The sequence below is a fragment of the Aegilops tauschii genome, unplaced genomic scaffold (assembly GCF_002575655.3).
Source record: "Aegilops tauschii subsp. strangulata cultivar AL8/78 unplaced genomic scaffold, Aet v6.0 ptg001257l_obj, whole genome shotgun sequence".
NCBI lineage: Eukaryota > Viridiplantae > Streptophyta > Magnoliopsida > Poales > Poaceae > Aegilops > Aegilops tauschii.
In genome coordinates, this window is record NW_027333458.1 from 20,001 (window position 1) to 35,000 (window position 15,000).

General features: G+C 32.4%; 1 non-coding gene across 1 annotated transcript; it reads left to right on the forward strand.

Annotated features, from left to right (window-relative positions):
- Window positions 1-4,310: 4,310 nt before the first annotated feature.
- On the forward strand, window positions 4,311-4,390 carry TRNAL-UAG (transfer RNA leucine (anticodon UAG)). Its single transcript has one exon. It is a non-coding gene; the product is annotated as a tRNA-Leu (tRNA).
- The last annotated feature ends 10,610 nt before the right edge of the window (window positions 4,391-15,000 follow it).

The following is a 15,000-nucleotide window of genomic DNA, read 5'->3' on the forward strand; positions in this document are numbered from 1 at the left end:
TTAAGGAAGAAAGGATATGAGTCTACCGCTTACAAGAAAAGATCTCATGATAGTCAATATGGGCCCTCAACACCCATCAATGCATGGTGTTCTTCGACTGATCGTTACTCTCGATGGTGAGGATGTTATTGATTGTGAACCCATATTAGGCTATTTACACAGAGGAATGGAAAAAATCGCGGAAAACCGAACTATTATACAATACTTACCTTATGTAACAAGGATATAGAGAGATTGTAGAAAGGGAGTTGTAAATTCCTTAACTTAAGAAAGAAAAAAGAATAAAAACACAGATACATAACATAAAAAAAAGAATAAATAAGACGAGATTCGACCTCCCCCTACATATTTAATTTCCTCTCCTATACAAAAACTAGCAAGACCCACTCCATTGGTAATTCCATCAATAACACCCTTATCAAAAAACTCCGTGAGTTCGGTTAACCCTCTTATACCGAGGGTAAATAAAGACCCTAGTATAGAAAATATCTATATAACCACGATTATATGACCAACTGTATATATTTTTTTTTACTTGATCTAAAAATTCTTTTTTAGGATTTCCTTTGTAAAAAGAGTTTATTAAATCCAAATTCTGAAAAAAAGAATAAGCGGATCCATAGAAGATATATGCTATGAATAAACCAAAGATAGCTAGACTTACAGAAGAAATTGCATTAGTAATAAATTCATATGAATTTACAAAAGAATTAGAACTTTCCTGGGTAAAGTTTATTGAGGGAGTTAACCACTTTGATAATATGGTTAACTCTGCTATTCCATTACCAATTCCTCCATTATCAAAAGAGATTCCTATGAATCCAATGAACAAAGTGAAAAGTAGTAATATAAGAAGAGGAAATAACATAGTATTTCCCGTTTCATGCGGATAGGCAAAAGTGTTTTTAGCCCCAAAAGACGTAGTAAAGGATCCTATCCTATTTCTTGTATTACCTTGAATTTTTGGTATATTTTGTGAAAAAAAGAAACTCCACTCTTCGTTGTTGATAAAACGAAATCCCTATTCACTCCTTTGGGTATCCTTTTTCCCCATAAGGATATTGAATACAAGGAACTCTCTTTAGTGCTACTGTAATTTTGAAAATGAACACGCAAATACCCATCAAATGTAAGTAAATATATCCGAAACATATAAAAGGCAGTTAATCCTGCAGTAAAGGAGGCTATTATTCCAAAAAAGGGCGAATACAACCAACTATTACTAAGGATTTCATCTTTGGACCAGAAACAAGCAAGAGGTGGAATACCACAAAGAGAAAGTGTACCCCATAAAAAAGTAGTTCTTGTGATTGGAATGTATTTTCTTAAACCGCCCATAAGAACCATATTTTGACTTTTATCTGGTGAATATCCAACAAGAGGTTCCATTGAATGAATAACGGATCCGGATCCCAAGAACAATAAAGCTTTTGAATAAGCATGAGTGATCAAATGGAATAAAGCAGCTTGATAAGAACCTATACCTAGAGCTAACATCATATAACCCAATTGAGACATTGTAGAATAGGCTAAGCTTCTTTTAATATCTCTCTGAGCAAGAGCTAAAGTAGCTCCTAAGAATAGTGTTATTGTACCTACTAAAGAAATAAAACTCATTATCAAAGGTAAAGATATGAAAAGAGGAAGAAGTCGAGCTAGAAGAAAAATTCCCGCAGCAACCATAGTTGCTGCGTGTATAAGAGCCGAAATAGGAGTGGGCCCTTCCATAGCATCGGGTAACCATACGTGAAGAGGGAATTGTGCGGATTTCGCAACTGCACCAAGGAATAATAAAAAAGCACACAAAGTAGTAAGTAAAGAGTTAATTCCATTATTAGGAATCCAGTTATTAGCTATTTTGAACAAATCCCTAAACTCTAAACTACCTGTTATCCAAAAAAAACCTAAAATTCCTAATAATAGACCAAAATCCCCTACACGATTAGTTACAAAAGCTTTTTGACAAGCACTCGCTGCGATTGGTCGTGTAAACCAAAAGCCTATCAATAAATAAGAACACATTCCCACGAGTTCCCAAAAAAAATAAATTTGTATCAAATTGGAGCTAGTAACCAATCCCAACATGGAAGTATTGAAAAAACTTATATAAACAAAAAATCTCAAATATCCTTCATCGTGAGACATATAACCATCACTATAAATAAGAACCAGGATTCCTACAGTAGTAATTAGCATTAACATAATAGAAGTAAGTGGGTCAATCAAGTATCCAAATTCTAAAGAAAAATCATTATTGACGGTCCAAGACCATAGATATTGATAGATCGAACTTCCATTTATTTGTTGAATAGACAGTTGAACTGAGAATACCATAGCTATACTTAAGAGTAAAACACTAGGAAAAGCCCATATGCGACGAAGATTTTTTGTTGCTGTAGGAATAAGAATAAGGCCAAATCCCATTGACATAATAACTGGAAGTGGGAGAAGAGGGATTACCCATGCATATTGATATGTATGTTCCATAAGAAAAGAAATTGCAATTTTTACTTCAATTTTTACTTCAATTTTTCTATAAAATTGTTTCCGATTCACCAAACCAATTCTTATCTCTTTCTGAAAGAATAAATAAAAAGAATAAGAAAAAATACTGAAATTCTTAATTTTTCCAAAATTTATCTCATTGAAATAATTAAAAATTAAGAATGGGTTTAGTTGGTTAAATTAAAAAAGTTAATAAAATAACTTCGTTACCTAGTTATTTTATTAACTAAATAAAGATATTTATAAAAATAAAAAAAAAAAGTGGAATCATTTTACTTTCTATTCATAATTCATTTTTATATTTCTTTAAAACAAAGATGAAACAGCTCTCTTGTTCCATAATTAACTGATTGAGTGAATTCCAATGAAAACCTATGTTTATAAGAAATTATCGAATAGTCCTTACTTCATATAGAACTAAAATCCTAATGACTATAAATTACCTAAGTTTTAGAATGTCTTGTTTAAGAGACTCAGTATTTTTTGTTTTGATTGGAATTCCTTTCCTTTATGGAATACCATTCTGAACTTAATTAACTATTTTCATTTTCCCTTCTTTTTATCCCCCCGTCTTATCTTATATGGGGGATAGGCTTCCATACCATATATCTATATATGGAGTATACTTGATATATAAATAGATATAAATAGATTTAAATGAGAAACCTTTCTATATATTCTATATTATTAAAAAACAAGTATAAAATATATAAAGAAAAAATGTTAAAAAATTCTTGTTGTCTTATCCGCATTAGACAAAATGAAGTAAAAAATAATTCAAAATTTAAGTATCTTTCAGTATCTAAGTATAAATACTAATAAAAAGAAGAAAGAAGGATTGATTTGCAGCAATAGATGTCTTTCACATACAACTAGAAAAAAGTAATTTCCTTTTTGAATGGCAGTTCCAAAAAAACGTACTTCAATGTCAAAAAAGCGTATTCGTAAAAATATTTGGAAGAAAAAGACTTATTTTTCCATAGTACAATCTTATTCTTTAGTAAAATCAAGATCATTTTCGAGCGGTAATGAGCATCCAAAACCAAAGGGTTTTTCTGGGCAACAAACAAATAATAAGATTTTGGAATAATATGAATTGACTTATCAAAAAAGAATTCCAATTATTTAATAATTTTGATTCTTCTTTGAATGTACTTTTATGTGTCGAATTACTCGGTACAATATTCTTAGAACAAAAAACCCCTCTTATCTTATATATACAAGAAAAAAAAGTTTTGTTTGGTATACTGTGTGCTAAGTATTCTTTTCCTATCAATGAACTTTTCATAATTTTCATAATAGAATCCTCATATTCTATTATGAAAATTATGAAAAGTGGAGTATTCTTACAATAGGACTTACAACTTCCACCTATCTTCTCCAAAATCATAAGGTTAGTAAATCTTATTAATAAGAGCATAAAGACTTTCATTCTAGAAATTTTTAAAAAATCCAAAAAGCCTTTTCCATTTATCCATTTTAATTTCATCATTAAATAGAAACCCTTTTGGATTTTTTTCATTGTATTGAAAGAATTTTCAAAATGTAAACGAGAAATTAATTAGAAAAAATTAGTTCTACAATTGCAAGTTAGAAAAAAGAAATTCCAACTCTTTCAAGCAGTGTTTGTGTTTCTATTGGGCAAAGCAAGAGTTTATTGTAAAAAAAAAATGGAAACGATACTACCAAACGAAGTCTATTTTAATGAAAACTCTAATGTTCCTAAATTTTATGGACTTTCCCAATATCGACGATTCCCAAGATAATAGCTATTATTCTTTTAAGTTACCTATTATTTGAAGTTAGCCGCCATGGTGAAATTGGTAGACACGCTGCTCTTAGGAAGCAGTGCTCAAGCATCTCGGTTCGAATCCGAGTGGCGGCATTCTTGAAAAAGAATACAATAGATTAGAAATCAATTCGAAATTTACAATTTTGTAATGGGACCTTCCCCTTATGCTATTTGCAACTTTAGAACATATACTAACTCATATCTCTTTCTCAACGATTTCAATTGTGATTACGATTCATTTTATAACCTTATTAGTTCGTGAACTTGGAGGATTACGTGATTCGTCAGAAAAAGGAATGATAGTTACTTTTTTCTCTATAACAGGATTCTTAGTTTCTCGTTGGGCTTCCTCGGGACATTTTCCATTAAGTAATTTATATGAGTCATTGATCTTCCTTTCATGGGCCCTGTATATTCTTCATACCATTCCTAAAATACAGAACTCTAAAAATGATTTAAGCACAATAACTACGCCAAGTACTATTTTAACGCAAGGCTTTGCCACATCGGGTCTTTTAACTGAAATGCATCAATCCACGATACTAGTACCTGCTCTACAATCTCAGTGGTTAATGATGCATGTCAGTATGATGTTATTAAGCTATGCAACTCTTTTGTGCGGATCCTTATTATCTGCCGCTATTCTAATCATTAGATTTCGAAATAATTTCCATTTCTTTTCTAAAAAGAAAAAAAATGTTTTAAATAAAACATTTTTCTTTAGTGATATTAAATATTTTTATGCAAAAAGAAGTGCTTTAAAAAGAACCTCTGTCCCTTCATTTCCAAATTATTACAAATATCAATTAACGGAGCGTTTGGATTCTTGGAGTTATCGTGTCATTAGCCTAGGATTTACCCTTTTAACCGTAGGTATTCTTTGTGGAGCAGTATGGGCTAATGAGGCCTGGGGATCCTATTGGAATTGGGATCCTAAGGAAACTTGGGCATTTATTACTTGGACCATATTCGCAATTTATTTACATAGTAGAACAAATACAAATTGGAAGGGTACGAATTCTGCACTTATAGCTTCGATAGGATTTCTTATAATTTGGATTTGTTATTTTGGTATAAATCTATTAGGAATAGGCTTACATAGTTATGGTTCGTTTACATTAACACCTAAATGATTACATAAAATAAAACCTTCATGAAATGAAGGTTTTTACTTTTATGTTTTATTTGAGAACCCCTTGAACGCCTTCTCAAAGGGTTCTCAAAATTCGAGATAGATCTAATTATACTTTTTTACTTATTTCTGCATTAATAGAGCAGACGAGTAAAAAAAAGCAAACCTATTTAGGATAATAATTGGATAAGAGAGCCTCTACCCTGTCAACGGATAGGGAGAGAACAAAATCTGGATAAATACCAATTCCTATTACTGGTAAAAAGATACAGATTAAAATAAAGAGTTCTCGTGGTCCAGAATCCACAAAATTTGCGTTTGGAACATTAAATAGCTTGTATCCATAGAACATCTGGCGTAACATAGATAATAAATAAATAGGAGTTAATATCATTCCAATTGCCATTACAAAAGTAATTAGTGTTTTTGGCATTAACAGAAATTTTGGACTAGTAATTAGTCCAAAAAATACTACTAATTCTGCGACAAAACCACTCATTCCTGGTAAGGCAAGAGAAGCCATTGAAAAGCTACTAAACATGGTAAAAATTTTAGGCATTGGGATGGATATTCCCCCCAGTTCTTCGAGATAAACAAGACGCATTCTATCAGAAGCGGTTCCTGCCAAGAAAAAAAGTGTAGCACCAATAAATCCATGGGATAATATTTGTAAAATAGCTCCATTGAGTCCAATGTTGGTTATGGAACCAATTCCTATAATTATGAAACCCATGTGAGATACAGAGGAATAAGCTATTCTTTTTTTGAAATTTCGTTGACCAAGAGAAGTTGAAGCTGCATAGATTATTTGGATCGCTCCTATTATTACTAACCAGGGCGAAAATAGATAATGAGCATGAGGTAACAATTCCATGTTGATCCGAATCAATCCATATGCTCCCATCTTTAATAATATTCCCGCTAAAAGCATACATGTACTATAATGTGCTTCCCCATGGGTATCTGGTAACCACGTATGTAGGGGTATAATCGGCAATTTGACAGCATAAGCAATAAGGAAGCCAAAATATAAAAGTATTTCCAAGGTTGCAGGGTATGATTGATTAATTAATCTTTCCAAATCTAATCCTGGTTCGTTGGAACCATATAAGCCCATACCCAGAACTCCGATTAAGAAAAAAATGGAACCGCCTGCAGTATACAAAATAAACTTTGTAGCTGAATATAGACGCCTCTTCCCCCCCCACATGGATAAAAGTAAGTAAACAGGAATTAATTCTAACTCCCACATGATAAAAAAAAGTAAAAGGTCTCGCGAAGAAAATAATCCTATTTGACCACTATACATTGCGAGCATCAGGAAATAGAATAATCGCGAATTCCGTGTAATTGGCCAAGCTGCTAAAGTAGCTAAAGTAGTGATAAATCCTGTCAATAAAATAGATCCTAATGAAAGTCCATCGATTCCCAATCTCCAGTGGAAATCGAAGACATCTATCCATTTATAATCCTCCTTTAATTGGATTAAGGGATCCTCCAGTTGGAAATGATAACAGAACGCATAAGTCATTAGAAGGAATTCTAATAAACAAATAGATATAGTATACCACCTAACGACTTTGTTTCCCTTATGAGGTAAAAAGAAAATTAATGAACCTGCAAATATCGGCAAAACAACAAGTATTGTTAACCAAGGAAAATAACTCATGATAAAGTGATAAAGACAAGATACGTTTTGACCAGAAAAGCCCGTGCTCGATTATTTCGAGCACAGGCTTCTTCGGTAAAGAGGAATCAGACGATTCGAGTGAAGTTTTTTGTAACGTATCAATAAGATAGAGCCATGCTACGTGTTGTTTCAGGCCCTAAATAAACGCGGACACTTAAAAAATCTGTCGGGCAGGCAGATTCACATCTCTTACAACCCACACAATCTTCGGTTCTCGGCGCGGAAGCAATTTGCTTGGCTTTACATCCATCCCAGGGTATCATTTCTAATACATCTGTTGGACAAGCTCGTACACATTGAGTGCATCCTATACATGTATCGTAAATTTTTACGGAATGTGACATTGGATCTATAAATTTTTCTTTTCAACATAAAATTTTTCGATCTGGTAAAAATGAAATTAGTACTATAATGAGTCATATGTATTGTAGACACCAGACGAAGCAATGGTTTATCCAAACTTCAAAAATAAAAATCTATTTTTTAATCTGTTTGTGAGAAAGCGTGAAGAGAGCCAAGAGACTTTAATTTTGGATTTCAACAATAAGAAATAAGAAAGAATTTTACGAATTGTACAGACGAATTCGAATTAGCCAATAAATTGGCTATCGTCTTTTCAATATAAATTATTGCAATATTCAAATTGCAATATCAATGAATTACAAATACAAAAATTCATTTAAGTGAAAAAGAATACTATGCAATAATCTACTAAAAAAAGCAATAATCTACTAAAAAAAATGGATATTCTCAAATAATACTAAGAAAATAGTATTGATTTCTATTTATTTTAATATGTGCGCCTTTGTTTAGAGGATTCTATGTCTAATTATTCAAAATTCTAATTATTCAATAAATTAGATTGATTGATACGAGTGGATTTCCTATTACGATGGATGGAAGAAAGAATGGATAGTCCAATAGCGGCTTCAGCAGCCGCAAGGGCTATAACAAAAATTGCGAAAATATCTCCTTTTAATTGGCGACTATCAAATAGATCAGAAAATGTTACGAGATTTAGATTAATTGAATTCAGTATAAGTTCAAGACATATTAGAGCTCTAACCATGTTTCGGCTTGTGATCAATCCATAGATACCAATCGAAAATAAATAGACACTCAAAAAAAGTACATGCTCAAACATCATTAACTAACTCCTTATCAATCTCGATTCATTTCAATATGAGGGCAAGAATTGAACCGATTCAATTAATTACAATAGAACAATTACACAACAAAAGAGAAAATAAAGGAGGTATTTGTTGGCAGTAGATGGATTTTACTAAATCAAAATTGTGATTCTTTAGTTATTTATTTTAGATTTGCAATTCTTATAATTTGTACTTTTTCTAAGTTTTCTTATTGCCGAGCCATAGTAATTGCACCTATTAAAGAAACTAGAAGAATTATGGAAATGAGTTCAAACGGAAGATAAAAATCGGTTGCTAAATGAATTCCAATTTGTTGAACATTATTTATGAGACCCTGTTCTACTATTTGGTTTGATCTTGTAGTCCAAAGAATTCCATACCACGACGTATCTGGGATAGTAGTCATTAGCGAAAAAACAATAGTTATACAAACGAGTGAAGTGAACCCATCTCCAATAGTCCAATAATTCTTATCTTTAGACCATTCTGAGCCATTTACGAACATTACAGCGAATATGATCAAGACATTTATGGCTCCCACATAAATAAGAAGTTGTGCGACAGCTACAAAGTAGGAATTTAATAAAAAATAGAATAAGGATATACAAACAAGAACTAATCCCAGCGAAAAGGCAGAATAAATGGGGTTGGTAAGTAATACTACTCCTAGACCCCCCTAGTAGAAGAACAAATCCCCCAAATAGCATAAGAATCTCATGTATTGGTCCAGGTAAATCCATTATGGATAAAAAGAAATTAATAGTATAAAATTTTTCATGAACTGACTAAAACTAAAGGATTCAAGGAAGGAAAAAAGGATTTGGGTATTTTTTTGTGTATAAACTGTATAGTTATAAATTATATTATATCACGAAAATCTAGTCTGATTTAAAATAAGAAATAATTTCCAATAAGCAGTAGTTTTTCTTTATAGTTTAATTTTAAAGTTTAATAAAGAATTATTAGATTTTTATAACAAAAAGACAAAATCAAAGTTTAGTAATCAGTAATCGTTCTTGAATTCGAAGATTTTTCTTTGTTTATTTTACTTTCAGACGAATTCCTAATTGTTTGAATTGTGTAATCTCCCATTATGGAGATTGGTAACCGACTTAAAGCAATTTGATTGTAATTCAATTCATGACGATCATAGGTAGAAAGTTCATATTCTTCAGTCATTGATAAACAGCTTGTTGGACAGTACTCAACACAATTGCCACAAAATATACAAACTCCGAAATCAATACTATAATTAAGCAATTGTTTTCTTTTAATATCCTTTTCAAATCTCCAATCCACAACGGGTAAATCTATCGGACATACGCGAACACATACTTCACAAGCAATACATTTATCAAATTCAAAGTGGATTCGCCCTCGGAAACGCTCTGGTGTAATTGATTTTTCATAAGGGTAGTGAATCGTTATAGGTAAACGATTTGTGTGGGATAAGGTAGTTATGAACTTTGACCTATGTACCTTGTAGCACGTATTGTTTGTTGACCATAACTCATGAACCCAGTTACCATAGGGAACATATTCATTCTAAATATCTATGAAAAAGATATGTTTCTTTCTCTTGTTTGAGAGAGCTTTTGTGTTGAAAATATTCTTACTATTATTGTATTATCTTATTTATAGTGAAACAAGTTGAGAAGAGGTTGTTAATAAGAGATTGCCCAGGGAAATAGGTAAAAGAAATTTCCATCCAAGATTTAATAACTGATCCATTCTCATCCTCGGTAAAGTCCATCTTATTGTGATAGAAATGAAGAGAAATAAATAAGCTTTAGTTAATGTAATAAATATACCCATTGTCATTTCCAAAATTCCAACTGCTTTATTCATTTGGAAAAAATCAAAAAAGGATATATAGGGAATAGAGAAATTCCACCCGCCCAAGTAGAGAACTGTTACAAATAAAGAAGAAACTAATAAATTTAGGTAAGAAACAAGATAAAATAAACCATATTTGATACCGGAATATTCAGTTTGGTAACCTGCTACTAATTCTTCCTCCGCTTCTGGTAAATCAAAGGGTAATCTTTCACATTCTGCCAAAGAAGAAATTAAAAAAACCAGAAAACCTATAGGCTGACGCCAAATATTCCATCCAAAAAAACCGTATTTTGACTGTGCTTCAACTATATCAACTGTACTTGAACTGTTAGATAATCATAGTCGATGATAACATCACAGTTCCCACCGCTATTTCAAAACCGTACATGAAACCTTAGCTTCATACGGCTTCTCTATGATCAGAAAAAAGAAAGGACTGTTTTGTTCCTAGCCCCTGGGGCGTAGATAGAATTAGATAAAATAAAATAAATAGATTTGAAAGTCCTAAATTAGACCAAAGGAATTCCGTCTGCTAGAATAAGAAAAAGCGCTTCCGAATTGATCTCATCCTTTATAATATAATGAAAATTTTTCTTTGTTCAGTAATAACTTAATCTTGGAATAAAACACTTGTTACTTGTTATAGGAATTCAATTAATAAATGGAAAGAGTTGGGTATTAGTTCATGAGCAATTCTGCATGAATATGGATAGAGGAAGGAAATAATGAAAATTTTTTCTAGTGCACTCCATATCTTTTTTACTATTCTTCTTTCCCCAGGGAGGGGGTATTCAAAAAGAAAAAATGGATATAAAGGGTTAATTCGTTCTTGATAGCCATTTCCTTAACAAGTGAATGGGAACATACTCTGGATCGGAATCCGAAGAAAGTACTACTTGATAATTTCTACAAATTGCAAGTCCTTATTATGATTCCTTTTATGGGCAAAAATCTCTAATGTTTTAGATTTTCCATTACTAATCCTTTATGTACTTTAGTGTTCCTAACCCTTCACTAACTTTTGGTGGATTCTTCTTATGGATTATTAAGTTATAGTAATAACTAGGAGTATTCTAGTAATGGAATTCCATATCGTGAATCCTTTATTCTTGGCCGCTTCAAGATATGATGACTAATTAAAAAATATCAACCTTGGGATAAAGAGTTTACACTGCTTATGTTTACTTCCACTTTTTTCTTGTACGTAGGAAATGAGATTTTTTCTTTTTACTACAAATTTTTAAGCTGTTTTGTTTCACTCATATAGCTATCTAGTTTAACTTACCAACCCAAATACTAAATAAGAAAAGGAATATAAATAGTTAATGGATTTTATAGGAAAAAGATCTATTTTAACGAATCACACGTAGAGATATTGCTAGCACACAAAAAGTTAATGGTATTTCATAACTAATGGATTGAGCAGCAGCTCGTAGACCGCCTGAAAAAGAATATTTATTATTTGAGCTATATCCTGCCATAAGAAGACCAATAGGAGCTATACTTGAAATGGCAATCCATAAAAAAACACCAATACTAAGATCGGCTAAAACAAAATGATATCCCAAAGGGATAACTAAAAAACTTAATAAAACTGATATGACTGCTATAGAGGGTCCAATGCTAAATAAAGAAATATCTCCTCGGGATGGCAGAATATCTTCTTTTAAAAGTAGCTTAGTCCCATCTGCTATAGCTTGAAGCAGGCCCAGGGGGCCAGCATATTCAGGACCAATACGTTGTTGTATCGACGCAGATATTTCTCTTTCTAACCACACAATTACGAGTACCTCTATTGTTATTCCCAAAAGGAGGGTCAAAATGGGTAGAATCGATATCAGTCCATAGACTTCTTTTAATAATTCCAATTTCGAAAAAGAATTGATAGTTTCTACCTCTACCCTATCTATTATCATTTCAACGATCAACTTCCCCCATAATGATATCTATACTACCTAATATCGTCATGATATCAGCCAATTTCATTTTTTTAACTAGCTGAGGAAGAATTTGCAAATTAATAAACCCGGGTGGACGGATTTTCCATCTCCAGGGGAAAAGGCTATCATCTCCTACTAGATAAATCCCTAATTCACCTTTTGGGGCTTCTACTCTTACATAAAGCTCTTGTCTTGACAATTCAAAATTGGGCGAAGGTTTTTTACCAAGAAATTTATACTCAAAATCATTCCATTCAGAATTCTTTTCTTTCTTAAAGCGTCGGACTTCTAAATTCTCATAAGGTCCTCCAGGAATTTTTTCTACAGCTTGTTGAATTATTTTGATGGATTCCCTCATTTCACCAATTCGTACTAAATAGCGAGCTAACGAATCCCCTTCTTTTTGCCATTGGACTTTCCAATCAAATTGGTTGTAAGACTCATAAGGATCTACTTTACGAAGATCCCATTGTATTCCAGAAGCTCGTAACATCGGTCCCGATAAGCCCCAATTTACTGCTTCTTCTCCGCTAATAAAACCTACTCCTTCAACTCGCTCTAAAAAAATTGGATTCTGTGTAATAAGTTGTTGATATTCAACAACTCCGCGTAAAAAATAATCACAGAAATCTAAACATTTATCGATCCATCCATAAGGTAGATCGGCGGCTACTCCTCCGATGCGAAAGTAATTGTGCATCATTCGCATACCTGTAGCAGCTTCAAATAGATCATATATTAATTCTCTCTCTCTAAAAATATAGAAAAAAGGAGTCTGTGCGCCGAGATCCGCCATAAAAGGTCCAAGCCATAGCAAGTGAGAAGCTATCCGGCTTAATTCTAACATAATTACCCTAATATAGCTGGCTCTTTGTGGTATTTGAATATTCTCCAAGAATTCTGGTGCATTTACTGTTATTGCTTCTGTAAACATAGTAGCTAAATAATCCCACCTTGTTACATAAGGTAAGTATTGTATAATAGTTCGGTTTTCCGCGATTTTTTCCATTCCTCTGTGTAAATAGCCTAATATGGGTTCACAATCAATAACATCCTCACCATCGAGAGTAACGATCAGTCGAAGAACACCATGCATTGATGGGTGTTGAGGGCCCATATTGACTATCATGAGATCTTTTCTTGTAAGCGGTAGACTCATATCCTTTCTTCCTTAATTCATTATTCCATGAAAATGGATTATTCCATGAATTCCTCAAAGCGAGGCTCATCAAAATGAAAAATCTAAGACTACTATAAGACTACTAAAAAAATAATAAAACAAGAAAAAAATTTGAACGATTAAATTACTGCTCCCGAATATTCAACTGACCGATTAATTTCTTATAACGTACTCTATTTTTCTTTGCCAAATAAGCCAGCAAACGTCGACGTTTTCCCAAAAGTCTTCGTAGACCTCTTTCCGATGAAAAATCTTTTTTGTGTAATTCCAAATGTGAAGCAAGTCTCCGTATCTTATTGGTGAAACTGAATACTTGAAATTCAACAGAACCCCTGTTTTCTTCTTTTTCTTCTTTAACCATAAATCCAAAAATTTTTCTACCTCCTTTCTTTTTCATGTATTTTTCTGATCAGGAAAAATACAAAATTATGTCAGTTATTTTGAAGTTATTCTAATCTCGTACACACACAAATTTGCAATTATTCATCTACTACTGGAATTTGGATTTATTTTATCGATGCAAATTGGATTTGGATAGAAGGGTACATTCTTTCTAATATTTTAGATAGAAGAAACATTTCTTCTATCTAAAATATTAGAAAGAATTTTGCTGATTTATTTATTGCTATATGCAATTTATGGAATTGATACACCATTTAATTGATATCATTTAGCAAAATGAAACACAGCATATGCATCCATCTTTTGGCTCGAGAATTTCACGGGATAGAGATATGGTATAAGAAATAGACTATTAAGTAACTCTAAATGAATTGTGGATACATCTGTATCCTTAACATACTGAAACGATTGTCATTATTCGTATCAAACCAATAGCGATTCATACAAGCTAAATCTTCTAATCAATGGTGGGCCAATAATGCATTTTTTTGCATATGTATTAAGACGCTTGGCCTGATTTCGAAATTGTCCAGAGTTTTATATGTTGTTTTCATTGCAAAATGATGGGTCTCCTTCCATAACTTTCCAATTACGAGTACGAGAATTGAAAGACATGAAAATTCTCAATTCTCTACGGCGTCTAGTAGATAGAAACAAGAAAATCAGAAGAATCTTTCTCTCTATTCACTATCATTCCGCGTCTTCGACTTCTATTAGTTTCTTTTCTTCTTTAATGCAATAGCTATAGTTTGATATAAGAATCCATTTCTCAAAGTAATGGAAACCATTCTCTTATAGGAAATGGTTCGAAAATCGCTATTCCACCTTTTAGGTATCGTGAAAAGTGATACCTGTGAAGATCGTGCATTTCAGTCAAATTCAGATCCGTTTTTCGAGTCCATGATATAATATAACCAAATTGGATAGATCTTCCACCTGTTTAGCTAAGAAAGAATAGATACAGAGGTGGATAATAGATCGATATGAAGATCATGAGCTGCCCCATAATGAAATCGCCAGTAGTCGCGAATATCTCCTTCTTCCCTAATCCAAGATTGGAGAAAGAAGATCTAAGAGGGACCTATGGAGAATGTAGTCAGAAATCCATAATAGAGTCCGACCACAACGACCGAATTAATTATCCTCATCGAGAAACTTAGACTACTAAATAGAAAAGATTTGAAAATCATGGCATGGGTCTCCTTTTTTTCTTTCTTTAGAGTTTTCTATATGCACAATTTCTCGATGTTTCGATGAGAATTTCTTGACTTTCCATATATAGAAAGAGATAGACTATAAATGACATCTCTTATGTCAATAAGACCAAAGGGATGGATATTAAATGATAGGAAGTGCTAGGAAGTGAAAT